The 18,410-nt window shown below is 38.9% G+C and overlaps 1 pseudogene; it reads right to left on the reverse strand.

The window, feature by feature from the left end:
* Positions 1–16,440: 16,440 nt before the first annotated feature.
* On the reverse strand, positions 16,441–16,835 carry LOC122218359 (annotated as a pseudogene).
* Between the last annotated feature and the right edge of the window lie 1,575 nt (positions 16,836–18,410).

An 18,410-nucleotide genomic window follows, 5' to 3' on the forward strand; every position in this document is an offset into this window, starting at 1 on the left:
ATGCAGTTATAGATATTGGCCCAGAGACATCTGTCATATGAAAAAAGTGGGCACTTATCATAGCAGGCCTGAGGACTCTCGATATACCATGCAAAATCTTGGATTGGGAGCAGGAATACCAACTCAATGACAAATACATGTGTGAGGAAAGTGGTTTATGTGCCTATACACCTCAGTTTTTATGCCCCAGCTGAAGGTGTGTTTCATGGGCTACTTGGAAAAAAGAAGGCACAACAGCACTCCTTCAGAAGGGGGCTGATACATCAGGTTGTCAATCAAAGGCCTGTAACCCTGTTAATTTTACCATCACTAACCCAGGAGATTCCAAATGGCAGTAAGGTGCCTGAATTGGCATCCAGATCCATGGGTGAAGCAGAGACCCAGGGACTGTGCTACATTTCAAGAGAGTCATTACTGCCTATCCAACCATGTCCCATTAAGTCTTCCACTCCATCAAAGAAGAAATAAGAAGTAGCCCCCTCCCATTTCAGTCACAGCAAGGAACTTGTTTCTAGCCCTAGTAGAGACTATAGCCCAGACTCTCAAGATCTCTTCTTGCTATAAGGGGGAAGCAACGTGGGGGATTAATGACTATGGGAGGTAGAGAATTAGATCCCTGTGAACCTTATAATGGAATAGAATACCACAGTCCTACTACTGGGGTTTGGCTCCTCAAAACCTCAATTATTGGGAAAAACTGCCTTGCCTGATGGGGAAAAAAGTTCGCCATCTCTTTTGGAAGTTAACAGGCCTAGGCCAAAGATTTTATAACTCAACTTCCTGGGAAACCCAATGGTGGTGGACCCCAGATCTCCTAGAACCAGATCCCCACCTCTTGTCTAACTTCTCTCATCTCTAAGAGGCTTGGGACAATGTCAATGCAGCCATCCAGTGGCAGGCCCTGGGTGGACTATACTGGATATGTGGAAGGACAGCCTATACAGTACTTCCCTCAGGCTGGTCAAGGTCATGTGTGCTGGGAACTATTTGTCCATCTTTCTTCCTGCTCCCACTTGCCAGAGGGGAACATTTGGAAGTCCAAGTTCATGGAGACAGGGAGACTCAAAGGAAACTATGTGCCCTATGAACTGGCAATTAGAAAGATGATGATTGGCCTCCTGAGCATATAATCCAATATTATGGCCCTGCCACTTGGGCAGAGGATGGGTCCTGGGGCTACCGTGCTCCCACTTACATGCTAAACCACATAATCAGACTTCAAGCAGATGTAGAAATTATAACCAATGAAACTTCCAGAGCTCTTAACTTACTAGCCAAGCAGCAAACCAAAATGCACAATACTATCTGTCAAAATCGCTTGGCCTTAGATTGCCTGCTTGCTCTGAGGGAGGAGTTTGTGGAAAGTTTAACCAGAGCAACTGCTGCCTACAGATAGATGGTGAAGGAAAAGTCAAGAGGAGATCACAGATCAAATGAGAAAGGTTGCTCATGTCCCAGTCCAGACCTGGAAAGGTTGGGACCCCGGGGAGGTATTTGGAAGATGGTTTTCAACTCTCAGGGGATTTAAAACCCTCATAGGTATTACCTTCTTGATTTTGGGAGCTTGTTTAATCCTACCTTGCCTAGCTCCCCTGGTTATATGGTCTGTCTCCAACCTCACCTGAGGTAATGGTCGAAAGGAAAACAGCCACGCATGTGATGATGTTATGGAAATCTAAACCCCTAAACCAAGATGATGCTCTTTGACCCAAAATAGGGGTTCCAAGCATCAAAGGGGAGAATGTGGTAGAGCCCCTCCCTAAGGAATGTGGTGAAAACCTCAGGACAAGGGAAGGCAACCTGGCTACATGCACGTGTATGACATTCCTCATGACTCTGTAACACAGACCGCTCATGCAGACTGTATGTTACCATATATGGGAGACAAAGGAGCAAAAATTGTACAAAAGGCAACACCCCTGTGTGTTCAGGACTCAGCCTTTTTGGTCTTGGCACGCTGATCCCATGCTGGCACAAATAAAGCTGTTTCCTGGAAAGAAAAGCCTCGGTGTTCTGACTATGTGTGACTCGCCACTACATCCTTACACCTTAAAATTGCTTCACTGAACCAAAAGAAAGACTATGACATTTTCTATGATGCCCCCTTATTTTCTTCATTTCCTTCAAATGTACATGTGCCTGAACAAAATCTGCTCATTGAGGACCAGTAAGGAGAACAATTTGAATAAAAATGATAGTGATGATGATGAAGTGCAGGGCAATCCATGGGTGATAGAGATCTCACAAAACTTGCATTTGCACTCATGAGGTAAGTAATAAGGTTTTGTTTTGTTTCTTTGTTTAATCTCAACCTTATTTATAAGACAAAGAATATGACTTGCTTGAGGACCTGCTATTCAAATGTCCAAGTTACTTCCTGGTTTAAATCAGGTTGTGCAAGCTGAGTGTGTTAATGTGACTTCTAGAAGAGCCTAACTTTTCCCCCACATAATGGCCTTATACACTGGGATATTCTGACTCGTACAAAAGGCGCAACAGAAAGAAGGACTCAATATCCCACTGCTATTTGGCACTCTATTGTTTGTTAAATTACACCTTTAGGCATAATGAAAACTAAAATCTATTTAAAATGTAGTTTGAACTCACTTATAGTTGCAAATGGAGGTTTGTTTGATGTGGAATGATCATCTCTTTTCTGAAAAACAACCCAAGTGATCATATATCAGACCATGTTCTCATAGTCAGATTAACAGCTAAAACAAGGTAAATCAATGTTAATAATAAACAGGAGGAAATATAGTTTTTAGAATGTAAGGTTCAGTGCTCTAAGGTCTGGTGTGGGGCCATTCCTTTTTACTAGCTCTACTAGTTAATGTTAAACATTGTAAAAACAAAATTAATGAGAAATTAATTGTGAAGTGAATAAGGGTCATTCATGGCTTTGAAAAGTAAAGGAAATATCACATTAATTAATTATAAACATTTAAAATCACATAAAATGTTAGACAAGAAATCCTCAAATGTCTAGTTTAAAGTAGATGAAATTGGAGACCACATATCCACAGTGGACAGATGAGGAGGAAGGTTGTTTGTGCAAAGATCATTAGATTGAGAGCTAGTCTTTCATGCTCCCTAATTTAGCATGAGCAAGAATTGCCTTCTTAGAAGAAAGGAAAAAAGGAAGGCGAGGGAGACAGAGAAAGAGAGAGGAGGAGGAGAAGAAGAAGAAGAAGAAGAAGAAGAAGAAGAAGAAGAAGAAAGAGAAGGGAGGAGGGAAGGAAGGAAGGAAGAGAAGGAAGGGAAGGAAGGGAAAGAGGAAGGAAAAAGAGTCCTTATAGGAAGTACCACAGTGGTTTATTATAATTTATTAGTTGTCCAGTCACTCCACATCAGACAGCTGCAGAAATAAACCATCCCTGGACACAGGAGAATACATTCCTATACAACTGTGAGCTTCCTTGAGCATGCTGTTCATATTTCTAGAGAGTTCTGTATATTGGACTGTGTGGTAGATTGTTACACTAATAGTTCCCAGTATCCATACCACTGTGTAGCTCCTCCTATTTTAATTGGACTTGGCCCTGTGGCTTTCCTCAGCCAATAGGACATCAGCACATGTACTACAACATGCTGGGACTTGTCTTCTTGGAATGTTGCTGCTGCCATGTGAAGACTCCTTGAGAGTGAAAGGCCACGTACAGGGAGATGTCCAGCTGTTCCATCCTGTCCCAGGTTTCCGCTGACCCACATAAGTGAGCCCAGGCAAGACCAGCAGAATAACCATCCAGCCACTCAAAGACCCTTAAGAAATATTAAAGTGTTATTGTTTAAAGGCACTCAGTTTTGTGGCATTTGTTATACAGTAAAAGAAAACTCATATGAGCTGGAAAGATCAAACCAGAGAACTAAACATTTCTAATTAAAAAAAATGTTCCTAAAATCCTACTATGTGTTCAGCCTCACTAAGAACCCCAACTGCCCCACAAATTCTTACCATTTCCTTACCAACAAGCTATAAAAAAAAAGGAGGGAATGTAAGATAAATTTTATGATAATGTAAAGGAGGAAAATTTTGCTTCACTTCTAGGTTTCTTGGATAGCCTAATAATTAAGCTGACATAAGATAGATTAACAGGAGAAAAGCAGATTTAATTTCATATACTCATAAAAATATAATATTCAAAGAAGTGACCAGAGCAGGGAGCTTTTATATCTTTCAGAAACAATAAATTTGTAAAGAAGTGACAAGACCGAGAAGTTTGAGCTTGGGGTAGTAAATTAGCGAAGTAACAGGGTTTATTCATACAGCCTTCTCAACCCTGAATTCTCTCTTTACCTCCTGGTACGGGAAGAGTACCTTTCACATGGGAGATTTATTTTCTGCTTTCAGGAGTACAAAGGAGGGTAAGTGCCCTTTTTTCAGTGGCTGTTGCTTAAGTAACTTTAATTTAAAAAAATCAATATGCCAGAGGCACCTGGGTGGCTCAGTGGGTTAAGCCTCCGACTCTGGCTCAGGTTATGATCTCAAGGTTCATGAGTTCCAGCCCCACGTTGGGCTCTTCGCTGATAGATCAGACCCTGGACCCTGCTTCAGATCTGTGTCTCCCTCTCACTGCCCCTCCCCACCAAGTAAATAAACATTTAAAATTTTTTTTAAAAAATCAGTATGCCAAAGTGATACATTTGGAGGCAGCCTGACCCATCAGCGAGCATCAGATTTTGCCATACACAAGATGTGGATCCTACCAGATTGATATACTCTGTCTTCTGAGCACTCGCAGCTTTGTCTCTGTGGCCTTTGTGGTATTTATACTTTCTACCCCTTTGTTAAAATTGTTAAGAGAGCACCTGGGTGGCTCATTCAGTTAAGCATCCGACTTGGGATCAGGTCATGACCTCATGGTCCATGGGTTCCAGCCTTATGTCGGGCTCTGTGCTGAGCCTGGAGACTGTTTCAGATTATGTGTCTCTTCTCTCTCTCTCTGCCCCTCCCCTGCATTCTCTCTCTCTCTCAAAATAAATAAATGTTTAAAAATAAATAAAAATATTATGATAGTTTTTATTCATAGCATTTCTCCTTTTTAGATATTATGCTTATTGCCATCAGGGACTGTTTCTTTTTGTTACCTGCCTCCCCAGCAAAAAATGGGCATTTGCTACATGTTTGACAAACAAGAAAAAACAATCATTCATTTCCCTCTCGCTTTAGCAATGGAAAGTATACACCTGGATATTTTAAACATGTTAGGTGAGGAGGAAAAGAAGGAAAAGCAGGAAGAGAAGGAAGAGAAGGAGAGCCATATATGGCTTCTTTTCTTAACTCAAATATCCTAGAATTAGCTTTCTCAATTCTGTCTATATTTTCCTACTAACATAAAGTTTCATTACAAAAAATATATACTCTTAGGAAATATTGTGAGTTTAATAAAACAGAATTCCATTCTAACTACAATATCTGTTAAGTTGGATCAAGATGAAAATTAAAAAAACAAATATTTTCTCATAAGCATTTTCAACCTCACAACAGCTCTCTCAAGGGCATACTACATTCTTTGCCTTGATTTGTGTACTCAGAAATCCATCTTTGTGTATTTGGTTCTTTATTAGGCATGAGGGAGATATAAAATGAACAAAATGCATAAGGTCCATCCAAAGGAATTTATAATCTAGTTGGACAACCAAGGACAATAAAACTATGGAATAACAATTTGAGATGGTACATTACTAAAATTGCAAGACCAATCATAATAATAATCCTTCTGGGTCAGAGTTCATGTATTTAAAAACAATAGTTACTTATATGTGTGTCATTCACATCCTAGGGATAAAAGATGTGCATCATTGCATGCAATGAATGATAATTTGAAAAATATATAGAGGTATATATTTGAAAATGAATATAGGTATTTATTTTGAAAATAAACATAGAGGTATATGAATCTGTTGCAGGATAACAATATAATCCCCCTAAGAGTATCCCTGCCTTTCATACAGAATAGTATCTCATCTCAGAGCATTCAAGTTACAGGAGCTGTTCAAGGGAATAAGAAAATTCCATAAAACATGTTGATAATTTCTTAGGCTACAAGGCTAAAATAAGCTTACCAAGACTATTCAGAGAGGTACTAATTCTTTCTGGGCAAGCCCAAATTTAGATTCATTCATTTATTCAACAAAAACGTTATTAAGTACCTACTCTATATCATGCACTGGGCTAGGCTCCAGGGATACAAAAATAAGAAGACCAAGTTCCAGCTTTTACTACACATGCAGGGGAAATGACAGAGTGCCAGAGACAGTAGGGCATAGGGGAAAGAGCCTTAGACTGGATGTTAAAGGTTCTGAATCTCAGCTCTGCTCCCTCCACTACCAGTTTACCATGTAGCAAGACAGTTTACTGTACTTACTGTGTAAATTAGGCAAATCCTTGAAATGGACTGTAACTGAGTGTCTTCATTTGTCAATTAAGATCAAAGGTCTATCTCACCAAACATGTTGTAAGAACTGAATGAAATAATAATTTGAAAGTGCTCTGACGTATTAATCTGTACAAAGTTATGGTGCCATTATCACACAGAAGACTAAATTACCATTTCTAACTGTTAAGTGTCATCTGTCTAGTTGCATATGTTACTTCCTTGTAGTCTAACTAGGAAATATTGTTTAAAAAAAAAAACAGATGATTTGAGTCTTTTTTCCTGGGCATTTAACTAGACTTTTTATTCAACCAATTTAGGAGGGCTGCTCACCATGTAGCAAAACTAGCAATAACACTTATGCTTTCAGAAAAGGCAGTTCAAGATGGCAGCTTGGGAAAACCCTAAACTTACCTCCTTCCAAAGATAAAACAAGTATGTAGCTACACTTACAACAATTCCCTCTTTATAAACCCTGAAAACTAGCTGAACAGATCTTCCAAAATCAAGGATTAAAAGGCCATACCCAGATAGGTAAGAAAAGTAGAGACACAGTCTTTCTAAAAACCTCACTCCTCACACATGACCAACAACAGAAAGAGTTGGGAGGGATATCCCACCCACAGAGCTTCTCTCTGAAAAGCAAAAGGTGTGTGCCTCATATACATCACCCCAACCCTTGGGACCTAATCTGAGAGATATACTCCCAAATCATCTGGCTTCAAAACCCAAAAAATCTTACATCCAAGGAAAACATAGGGCTATAAGGAATGGAGATTCTGCTCTTAGAGGGCTCATGCACAGACTCCTTTGATCCAGGACCCAGCACAAAAGTAGCAGATTGAAAAAAACCTAGATCATATGTGAGGGAGATTCATTTGCTAACATTAAGGCATCTGCTAAAGGGCCAAAAGCTGTTGGGACTGTCTCTGGGGACAAAGGCAGTAGCATATGTTATTTGGGGCACTCTTCTTCTACCTTCCAATGCCAACAAAGGCAGACAGCATCTTTATACTTTCCCTCTATCTTGCTGACACCAACCCCCTGTGTGACCTGGTGGGCAAGTGTCTTGCCCCTCCGTGGGTTGGTGCCCTGCTACTTCCTGATGCTCCTGTGGCTGCTGGCAGACTCAGCAGATCTGAAACAATCAGAGAGACAGTTTGAGAGACAATCAAGAGCTAAGGCAAGGTTAAAGATAAGGTTCATCTCCTACATAGAGCTACTCCTTCAAAACTGAAAGATTTAGCTGTTTCACTTAATACATAGGAACAAACTCAGAGAATCAGCAAAATGAGGAGACAGAGGACTATGTTCCAGATGAAAGAACAAGATAACACCCCGGTGGGGGGGGGGGGGGGGAAGCAGAGCTTTAGAATGTGTTCAGGTTTAACTTGCTATCAACTTAAAATAGACCATTATATATCAATCAACATGATATACCACATTCATGAAATGAAGATTAAAAATCATATAATCATCTCAATAAATGCAGAAATAGCATTTGACAAAATTCAACATATACTTATAACAACTCTCAACAAAGTGAGTGTGGACAGAATATACCTCAACATAATAAAGGCCATATATGGGAAGCGTTCAGTTAACATCATACTCAACAGTGAAAAGCTAAAATCTTTTGTATAGAATCAAGAATAAGACAAGAATGTCCAAACTAGTCACTTTTATTCAATATAGTATTGGGAGTCCTAGCTGGAGCAATTAGGCAAAAAGAAAGAAAAAGAGAAAGAAAGAAAGAAAGAAAGAAAGAAAGAAAGAAAGAAAGAAAGAAAGGAAGGAAGGAAGGAAGAAAGAAAGAAAGAAAGAAAGAAAGAAAGAAAGAAAGAAAGAAAAGGTATCCAGATTGGGAAGGAAGAAATAAAATTCTCCCTATTTGTGTATATGATCTTATAAAAATCTATATATAGAGAAAACTCTAAAGATTCCACCAAAAAACTGCTAGAACTAGTAAACAAATTCAGTAAATTTTCAGGATATAAAATCAATATACAGGCATACTTTGTTTTGTTGCACATCACAGATACTGTGTTTTTTACAAATTTAAGTTTTGTAGCAAGCCTACATTAAGCAAGTCTATCAGCATCATTTTTAAAACAACATTTGCTCACTTCCTGTCTCTGTCACAGTTTGGTAATTCTTACCAATTTTTTTATCATATTTATTATGGTGATCTGTGGTCAGTGATATTTGATGTTACTATTGTAATTGTTTGGGGGCACCATGACCCACACCCATAAAAAACAGCAAATTTAGTCAATAAACATTGTGTGTGTGTTGACTTCTTCATCAATTGTCTGTTGTTCTGCCTCTCTCTCCTTGGGCATCACTATTCCCAGAGACACAACAATACTGAAATTAGGCCAATTAATAATTCTATAATGGCCTCTAAATGTTCAGGTGAAAGGAAGAATCAGTCAAGGTGGCAAATTCATTGTTGTCTTACTTTAAACTGTCACAGCCACCCCAACCTCCAGCAACCACCACCATGATCATCTAGCAGCCATCAACATGATGAAGGCAAGACCCTTTATCATCAAAAAGATTTCAACTCACTGAAAGTTCAAATGATAGTATATTTTAGCAATAAAGTGTTTTTAGTTAAGGTGTGTACATTTTTTTTAGACATAAATTTATTGTAAGCTTAATAGACTATAGTACAGCATAAATAAAACTTTATATATGCACTGGAAAACCAAAAAAAATCATTTGGATTGAATTATTGTGATATTTACTTTATTGTGGTGGTTTGGAAATGAACCCACAAATATCTGTGAGGTATGCTTGTATAAAAACCTGTTGTGTTTGTATATACTAACAATGAACTATCAGAGAAATTAAGAAAACAATCCTGTTTACAACTGCATCAAAAAAAATACCTAGAAATAAACTTTACCAAGCAAGTTAAAGACCTGTACACTGAAAACTATAAGACACTGAAGAAACTGAAGAAGCACAAATAAATAGAAAGATATTGTGTGCTCATAAATTGGAAGAATGAATATTGTTTAAAAAATCAATATTATTAAAATATACATATTACCCAAAATAAAGTATAGATTCAGTACAATTTCTAACAAAATTACAGTGTCATTTTTCACAGAAATAGAAAAAACAATCCTAAAATTTGTATGGAACCACAAAAGATTCAGAATAGCCAAGGCATCCTAAGAAAGAAGAACAAAGCAAGAAGCATTACACTCCTGGATTTCAAACTGTATTACAAAGTTATAGTCATCAAAACAACATGGTATTGGAATAAAAATAGACACAGAGATCAATGAAATAGAACAGAGAGTTCAGAAATAAACCCATATGTATATGGCCAATTAATTTATGACAAAGGAGGCAAGAATATACAATGGGGAAAGGAGAGTCTCTTCAATAAATGGTGTTGGGAAAACTGGACAGCCACATGCAAAAGGATGAAACTTGGCCACTGTCTTATACCATACATGAAAATTAACTCAAAATAGATTAAAAACCTGAATGCAAGACCAGAAACCACAAAACTCTGAGAAGAAAATAGGTAGTAAGCTCCTTGCCATCACTCTTGGCAATATATTTTTTTTTATCTGACTTCAACTCAATAGCAACAAAAGCAAAAATAAACAAATAGGACTACATCAGATTAAAAGGCTTCTGCACACTGAAAGAAACCATCAACAAAATTAAAGAACAACTTATTGAAGTGAATAAGATATTTGCAAATCATATATCTGATAAAGGATTAATATCCAAAAAATACAAAGAACTCCTACAATTCAATAACAATGACAAGAAAAACAATTCAACTAAAAAATGGGCAGAGGATCTGAATAGACATTCTCCCAAAGAAGGCATACAAATGGCCAACAGGCACATGAAGAGATGTTCAGCATCACTAATCATCAGAGAAATGCAAGTCAAAACCACAATTACCTCACACATGTCAGAATGGCTATTATCAAAAAGACAAGAAATAATGAGTATTGAGGACATGGAGGGGAACCCTCATATACCATCAGTGGGAATGTGAATTGGTGCAATCACAATAGAAAACAATATAGAGCTTCCTCCAAAAAAGTAGAAATAGAACTACCATATGATCCAGCAATTCCACTTCTGGATATTTATTCAAAGGAAATGAAAACACGCAAAAAGATATCTGCACTCCCATGTTCATTGCAGCATTATTTACAATAGCTACGGTATGGAAAGTATCTTATGTGTCCATTGATAGATGAATGGATAAAGAAATTGTGGCTAGTCTATCTATCTATCTATCTATCTATCTATCTATCATCTATCTATCTCTATCCATCCATCTATCCATCCATCCATCCACAGTGGAATACTACTCGGCCACAAAAAGGAATGAAATCTTGCCATTTGCAGCATTAATGGACCTTGAAGGTATTATGCTAAGCAAAATAAGTCAGACAGAGATAGATAAATTCCATATGATTTCACTTATATATGGAACTTATTAAAACAAAACTCATAGATACAGAGAACAGATTGGTGCTTGCCAGAGGGGAGGGGGGTTGGGGGTGAGTAAAATGGGTGAAGGAGTACAAGGGTCAAGGAGTACAAACTTCCAATTATAAAATAAAGTCATGGAGATGGAATATACAGTGTGACAACTAGTCAATAGTATTGTAGCACATATTTGAAAGTTGCTAAGAGTAATCTTGGAAGTTTTTATCACAAGAAAAATAATTGTGTAGCTTCATATAAGGATGTATAGCAACTAGACTTACTGTGATGATCACTTCAAAATGTATATTTCCTCCACTAAAGACTCTCAAAATCATGTCTGAATGCCATACACATTCTTCCTTCCTCTGTTGCTTGAACCACTCCTCTACAAGGAAGGAGAGTGGATTTGAGGCTCTGCAGGAAAGCACCAAAGGAAATCTTACTTAAGAAATCAACTAAGTTATGTATTCATTTTTTTAAATTCACCTTCACTTGCTTTATTCTTTTGCTGTTGATTCCTCTATTCCTTATTCCTTCTCATTTTTCCGTTTTTTTTTCCTTATGCTTCTTCCTTTAATCAGAACCTAACATTCAGAATTGATTTGTTGTTTCACCAATACCTACTTATTATACTTAAGAGGATCCTAGTCTCAGCTTTGTTTTCTCCAGAGGGGGGTTGAAAGTTTAATGTACCTGCAGGTCTTGTAATGTGAGCTCAGTGCTGTGAGCAGAGACTGGAGTGAATCCTGTACACAAACAGCTGGCCCTGAAGTAGTGCAGCCTCGAAGGCAGTTCCCATCTGCCTCTTCATCAAGGCACAAAGATGCTTTATGTTAGGAGAGAAACACAGGCAGTGGTTCCCTTCACTCTTTCCTGAATTCAGTTAGGTAAATGAGCTAGTTAATTTAACATAGTATAATAACTTTGTAAAGATTATGTGTCGGAAAAAATTTTTTAATTTCTAGATATGCCAATGACTAGCCCTTCAATTGTTAACCTTGTTTTTGCCTCATTTTTTTTTTTTTAATTTTACATTTATTTATTTATTTTTGAGAGACAGAGAGAGACAGAGCACAAGCAGGGGATGGGCAGAGAGAGGAGACACAGAATCCGAACCAGGCTCCAGGCTTCCGAGCTATCAGCACAGAGTCCGACACGGGGCTCAAACTCACAGACTCAGATCATGACCTAAGCCGAAGTCGGACGCTCAACCGAATGAGCCACCCAGGCGCCCCTCTTTTTTCTTTTTTCTTTCTTCTTCTTCTTTTTTTTTTTTTTTGCTGCAGAATGGGGTCCAAATAATGGCTGGATTCCTTCTAGTCCTAAACATTATACGATTTATTGTCTTTTAATGAGAACATATAAAGATGTACAATTTAATCCCAATGAGGGTTGGCAAGTGTGGTTATATACATTCTATGTGGATACAAATTCCATAAGGGAAAGTCCTCTGTCTTTCATATTTCCCTATTTGTATAGATGATCTGTCATTTACTGGCCATAACCTTCCACTCTACTGGATGCTGTACAAACTTCCTTGTCATTAAAATACTAACATGCCAATAAAAACCAACTTTCTGTCTCAAACTAAACAATGGCACTTACCACTGAGGCCATAAGCTGGCTCTTATTTAAACATATCCTTAGAGGAAGAGGCAAAGTGTGTTACCTTACACAAGGACAGAATGAACTCCAATTTCCAGTTACACAAAAGTCTTCAGGCAAACAGTATAATAGAGGGAAATGGTTTGGTGGAGAGTGCAAGACTTGCTAGGGGGCAGAACTCCAGCTACTTCCAGGAAAGACCAGGACATGACTGAGGACATGTGGAACCCTTGGTGTGAGGGAGCAATCTTCGATCTACAGGGAGAAGTGCTTTCCTCAGCAAGATTGCCTAGAGGGAACACCCGGGTTTCATAACCAGAAAGCAGTGAAAGGAAGGAAAGGAGTGAAAGTTAGACATATTGAGGCTGCCACAACAAGCCACACAGTCACCTCTTGTATCGCATTTAAGTAGCAGGCTGGGTTTGGTGGAACATCCATTTCCAGACAACGTCGTGGGACTTTAAGACCAGAACCTAACAGATTAATATCTAGCTTCATGTTTGTTTTAGTAAAAGTCTAGGGATTGCCATTACCACTCCTTCAAAATCCATAACCAATGAATTTTGTTTCCATATATTTTAGTGGTTCTCAACTTTGGCCACACATTAAGGTCGCCTGGGTTGCTTTAAAAAGCAATTTGATTCCATTTCAATCAAATAAGAACCCCTTGGCAGAGAGGACAAAGGGACAAATATTAAATCCCCGTAGGTTATTTTAATATGTGCTTGAGACTATTTCTGTGCTCACTGGCAGTGAACCCTTATAAAATTGAAATGAATTTGTGTACTTTTTGCAAAGAATGCAAGAAGAGAGAAGTTAGGAAATCAAAACCTGATTCTGAATTTGGTCCAAGGAAGAGATGAGACTTTGGTTTTGTTAGCATTAGGAGACCTACTCAGAACTGCCTAGGAAGGTCCAGGGAGTGCCACAATACTAGGGAAAGCTTTCTGCCCCTTTATCAGAGCTTTGACCTGTACAAAAGCACTGGTTAATACAGGCTATTCACAAGATGTCCCATATTACTTGGGGTAGAATTAGTCCAATTCCATTCACAAGCCAGGTCAGTGATTCCTCTGGGCCACCGGCTGCTTACCACTGCATCACAGAAATACAAGAAATGAAGAAATGTCTTATCAGCAACCCAGAGCATGGGTTTTGAGGAAACAAGTTCGCAAAGAGAATTCAGGGGAAAACACTAAAATTAGAGTATTTCAAAGATGAATGTGAAGACCAATAATCTTCTTGATAATTTCAAAGAAAGATGAAAGAATAAAAGCTCACATAGAGTCATAAAGAAATGAAAAAAGTTCAAAACCAAACCTAACTGCTGGCCAACAATTGAAATCATAGTATACCTTCAATCTCTTTTTTTTTTTTTTTTTTTGGTTGTTGTTGGGTTTTTTTGGTGAATGATGACTTAGCAGAGATTTATTTTGAGATTTGCTCAATTTTGAGTAAAGTTGAAATGTTTTAGTCTTTTTCATTTACATCTACTTCACATTCACTATGGGATAAATATGACAAATATATAACTTCTTTAAAAATTAAAAATGTGCTTCAGGTTTCTGATGTTGATGATAAAATATGGCAGGAAAAATATTATTGGTACTTATCCTATTTTTTTTTTACGAAGAAAATATTTGAAAGGAACTTCTGTTTCTGTAGAACTTAAACACACATTGACTTTTATTTAGGAAAAATGAAAAGTCCCCAAGGGGTGTCTTATGCTTTGTAGTGTCTGCTTGGTGTCTCTCCAGTTGTATAGCACCATGCACGTGGCTGAACATGACAGCTCTGGGTAGCAGGCCTCTTAAACAACATTCTAAACGGAATGCCATTTAATGTCCACTAAAATGTAGGCTATTTGTTTCATGGTATCCATTACTACAAATGACACATTAAAAAATTAGCATTTCGTAAATAGATATTTAGCTTTTCTCTTAGAATACTGCCCCTAGATGGGCATTGGGGCCCTCCTGAACACCCGTGCTGGTGGTGCATGTGGTACACGTCTCCGACTTGCCAGTGGCCAGCCAGCAGTAGATGCTCCACACCTGTCCCTTGCTAAGGCCTGGTTGTTCAGACCTCCCATTCTGTCAGGAGTGTTGCATCCTGGATCATGGAATGGGGAAATGCTTTCTATTGAGAGCACTGGCCCAAAAGGAGGCTAAAAGTAATTGAAGGCCTCATGAGTAAGTAACAGAGCCACTTGATGTTTTTGAGAGCAATCTGAAACATTTTAATTGTCTACTTTTGAAATTAAGGGGGAAAATATATTTTCTGTTTCAGATTATGCTAATTGAAAGAGAAAATACTGGGAGACAGGAGAGGGGAAACAAAAAAGGTGGTAGAGGATAAGGGAGACCAAGTGAGGAGGATGGAAAAAGAACTACAGAAATAAGAGGAAAAGGAAGATATTTACAAATACAGGAAAGAGGCACATGACAAGATGGATGGAAGGGAAACAAGGAGAGAAAAAAAGAGATACCAGGCTCCACATAGTGTGAATGACTATAGTATTTGTGTACAGTCCACATTCATTTGGAGTATCAACATCCACTCAAGTAGCATGCACTGAATACCTATTGTGTGCCTGAGTGTTGATGAAGACTGAAACTAGCATAGAATTAGTCCTTGCTATCAAGACATTTATGATCTCAAAGAGACATAAAACATACACACAGCTACTGTACAAGGCACTGCTGCATCAAGGATGGCAGCAGGAGCCCTGGCTGTCTGCTCTCTGCCATACCCGAGGGTCACCACAGGGCCCGGCACTTAGTGAGTGTTCATTAACTGGTTCTTGTAATGTGTTGAATGCTAACTTGTAATGCAAATGCTGTAAACACAGAAGTAGGGATTGCTTCTGACACAGGGGAGGCTCGACAGGAAAGGATTCCTAAGAATTGATGCCTGAAGAAGAGGTAGGATTTTTAGAAGTCAAGTTATAAGGCAACACATTTTCAACGAAGGCCATACTGTGAAGCTGCAGAGCCTGTGTAGGTTTAAGAGCCTGGAAAATGTCAGATTATCTGGAAGCAGGGTTTGTATTAGGAAGATAATAAAGCTGAGGAAGATTACTTCTAGATTGTCCTGGTCCTTGAAAGTTGACAAGAGGTTTAGGCTTATTTTTAGACAAGAAGGAGGAGTAGGCATCAAAGAATTTTTAGCAACCAAAAATGAAGAATTAGAGTTAATGTTTTAAAGAGATAAATTGACGATTGCATTCAGAAATGTCTGACCTGGAGAGCCTGAAGCAGGGTTTCTGATAGCATGATCTGTAACCCCATCTTTAATCCAATCACTTAGAGTGCTTACTCAAAATGCAGATGCCTGTGCCTCACAGACATTATATTCCCTAGCTCTGGGGTGAGGTCCTGGATCTGTATTTAAATAAGTTACCCAGTACATGAAAGTTTCTGTATACAAAACCTAGCTAAAACTGGCTTAGAAACAAGACCAATGAGGAAGTATATTAGTTATCCATTGCCATGTAACAAATTTCCTCAAACTTAGTAGCTTAATACAACACAAATTTACTACCTCAATGTTGTAAGTCAGGAACTAGAGAGTGGCTTAATTAGGTGGTTTCATGAATTTGCACTGAAGCTACAGGCCAATGCTGTAGTCATTGGAAGGCTTTGCTAGGTCTGAAGGATCCACTTCCGCATTCATTGTGTGGCTGTTGCAGGAGTCCGCAGTTCCTCTCAATGTGGGCCTCTCCACAGGTTTGCTTATGATGTAGTTGGCTTCCTTCAGAGTGAATGATCAGACAGAGAGACACACACAAACCAAGACAAGCTACAAGGTCTTTATTTTTTAATTATTTTATTTTTATTTTTTTATTTCAACTTTTATTTTTAAATGTTAAACCTACTATAGGCTGATCAAGAAAGATCAAATATGACTTCCTTAAACATGCAGTATTTGAAACTGGAAAATTTTGGCTTATAACTAATATTTTTTAAGTTGCAAGAGCATTTCATGAAGATGTTGCCCATTTCAAATATCAAATAAGATCTTCTCTCTCATTCATTTTAAGACCAGCAAAGACCATTTTAGTTCCAGCTATATATTTCTTTGGTTTCTTCAAATATTCCATCAGTTCCTTCTCCCCCAGATAACGCCTTTGTTTTTATTAGCATCGGAATAAGAAAATCCTGGTGCTTATCCTATTTTTCATTCAAAAAGACCTTAGAGATTTGGACCTGTTTTGTGTTTCCCACTTTTTTCCACCATCTAGCACCGAGCACATTTTTTTTTTTTTTTTTTAATCTAAATTCAAGTTGGTAAACATACAGTGTAGTCTTGGTTTCAGGAGTAGAACCCAGCACATTTTTGAATAAAGACCTTCTTGCCTGCTTCAGCATCTCTCATTTTGTTCACAGGGTCAGCAACTCTGCCCACTGCTGTCTCCCTGAAGAACACTTAGCAGTCACCCAGGCCGCTGCTGGGCCAGAACATGCACTACAATTTTGAAGCTGGTGGTCCCACAGTAGTGCCTCAAAGACCTGCATTGGAAGCCCAGCCTGACAAGCACTTACAAGGTCTTTTATGACCTAATCTTAGAAGTGACACACTAGAAGGTGGGGATGGATCACTGAGGCTAACTTGGAGTCCAGGTACTGCAGAAGACAAAATCCACAGTCTGTGTGAAGTTGTAACTTGAAATTATAGTATGTGATGTGAAATAATGTAAGTTAATGTATTTGAACACTCATCACACCCAGGAACTATTCTAAGCACTTTACATGTATTATCTCATTTAGCCCTCTCAACAACTTCATGAGGTAGTAGGCATTGTTATCATCCAGAGGGGAAAACTGAAGTACAGAGAGGTTAATAATGAAGTGGGAGCACTGTTACAAAGACTTGTCAGGACATGAAAAGAATTTGCGTGTGGGGGAAGGTAATTGGCTGCTACCAGTGTTCTATGGAAATTTTGCTGGCTGATGAACCACACTTTATAGTTCTTCAACTGCTCAGTCCATGAAGTGTTAGGATTCATTTTCAACTGGACACAGCAGCTACCCAGGGGCAAATGACAATCCAGCGAAATGCACCCACAGGCCATTCATTTAATAAGCAGTGGGAACCAAACCTAAACCGGAAATTCTCCCCTGTTCAGATCCCTAGAATGGTTCCTAAATAGTTAGGTCTCAAGGACTACCTCTGCCCCAAGGCTCTTTCTAACTTGTAGGCTGGAGAGGTTACAAATAAGAAAGGTTCAGTTTTGAAGGAAGCAATCAGACCTCTGAATTTATCAGGTAGGCTATGGAGAGGACTACTGAATGCTCAGTTTATCACATTTCTCCCCAACATGTGCCATCTGGAGTTCCCCAAAGCAGGCTGTTCTTCTGCCCACATTCTGAATGTTCCCCCACAATGATAAACGCCCTCCAACGTTTGTACTCTGCTTCTGCCCAGCTTTCCTGTACTGGGCTCCTCCCTTCATGCACCACCCCAACCTGTTCTTGCTGCAATTCACAAGTTTCCTTTACCTTCTTTCCTATTCTACAGATTTCTTTTATTTTTTAACTCCGTCTTTCATTTTTTTAACTTCAGTCTCCATCTTTCTAGCCTTTTGCCTCCTCCATCCTGTCCCACAAAGCCACACCTGAATTGACAAAGTCCTGAACTCTGATAAATTACTTAGTATCAACAAAAGAAAAAAAAAAAAAAAAAAAAAGTAAGCTCCAGAGACTCTTGAGCAAAACCCGAGAGGTGATTGGACTTGGCCTGCCAGGACTCAGTGTAACTGAGAAGTGTCTGCCCGCCTCCGCAGGCTCCACCTTGAAGGAAACCTTGAGCTCTGGAGTGGAGAAAGGGCCTGGCCGGCTGATATTAATAAGTTCTACCGGTCCTGAGATGGCGCGACAGGCCTTCACAGACCGCAGGTGGAGGGCGGTGGCCTTGCCGCCCCGGACCCCCGGCAGCTCGGGGCAGTGTGCG

The sequence above is a fragment of the Panthera leo genome, chromosome B1 (genome assembly GCF_018350215.1).
Source record: "Panthera leo isolate Ple1 chromosome B1, P.leo_Ple1_pat1.1, whole genome shotgun sequence".
In the NCBI taxonomy this organism is placed as follows: Eukaryota; Metazoa; Chordata; class Mammalia; order Carnivora; family Felidae; genus Panthera; species Panthera leo.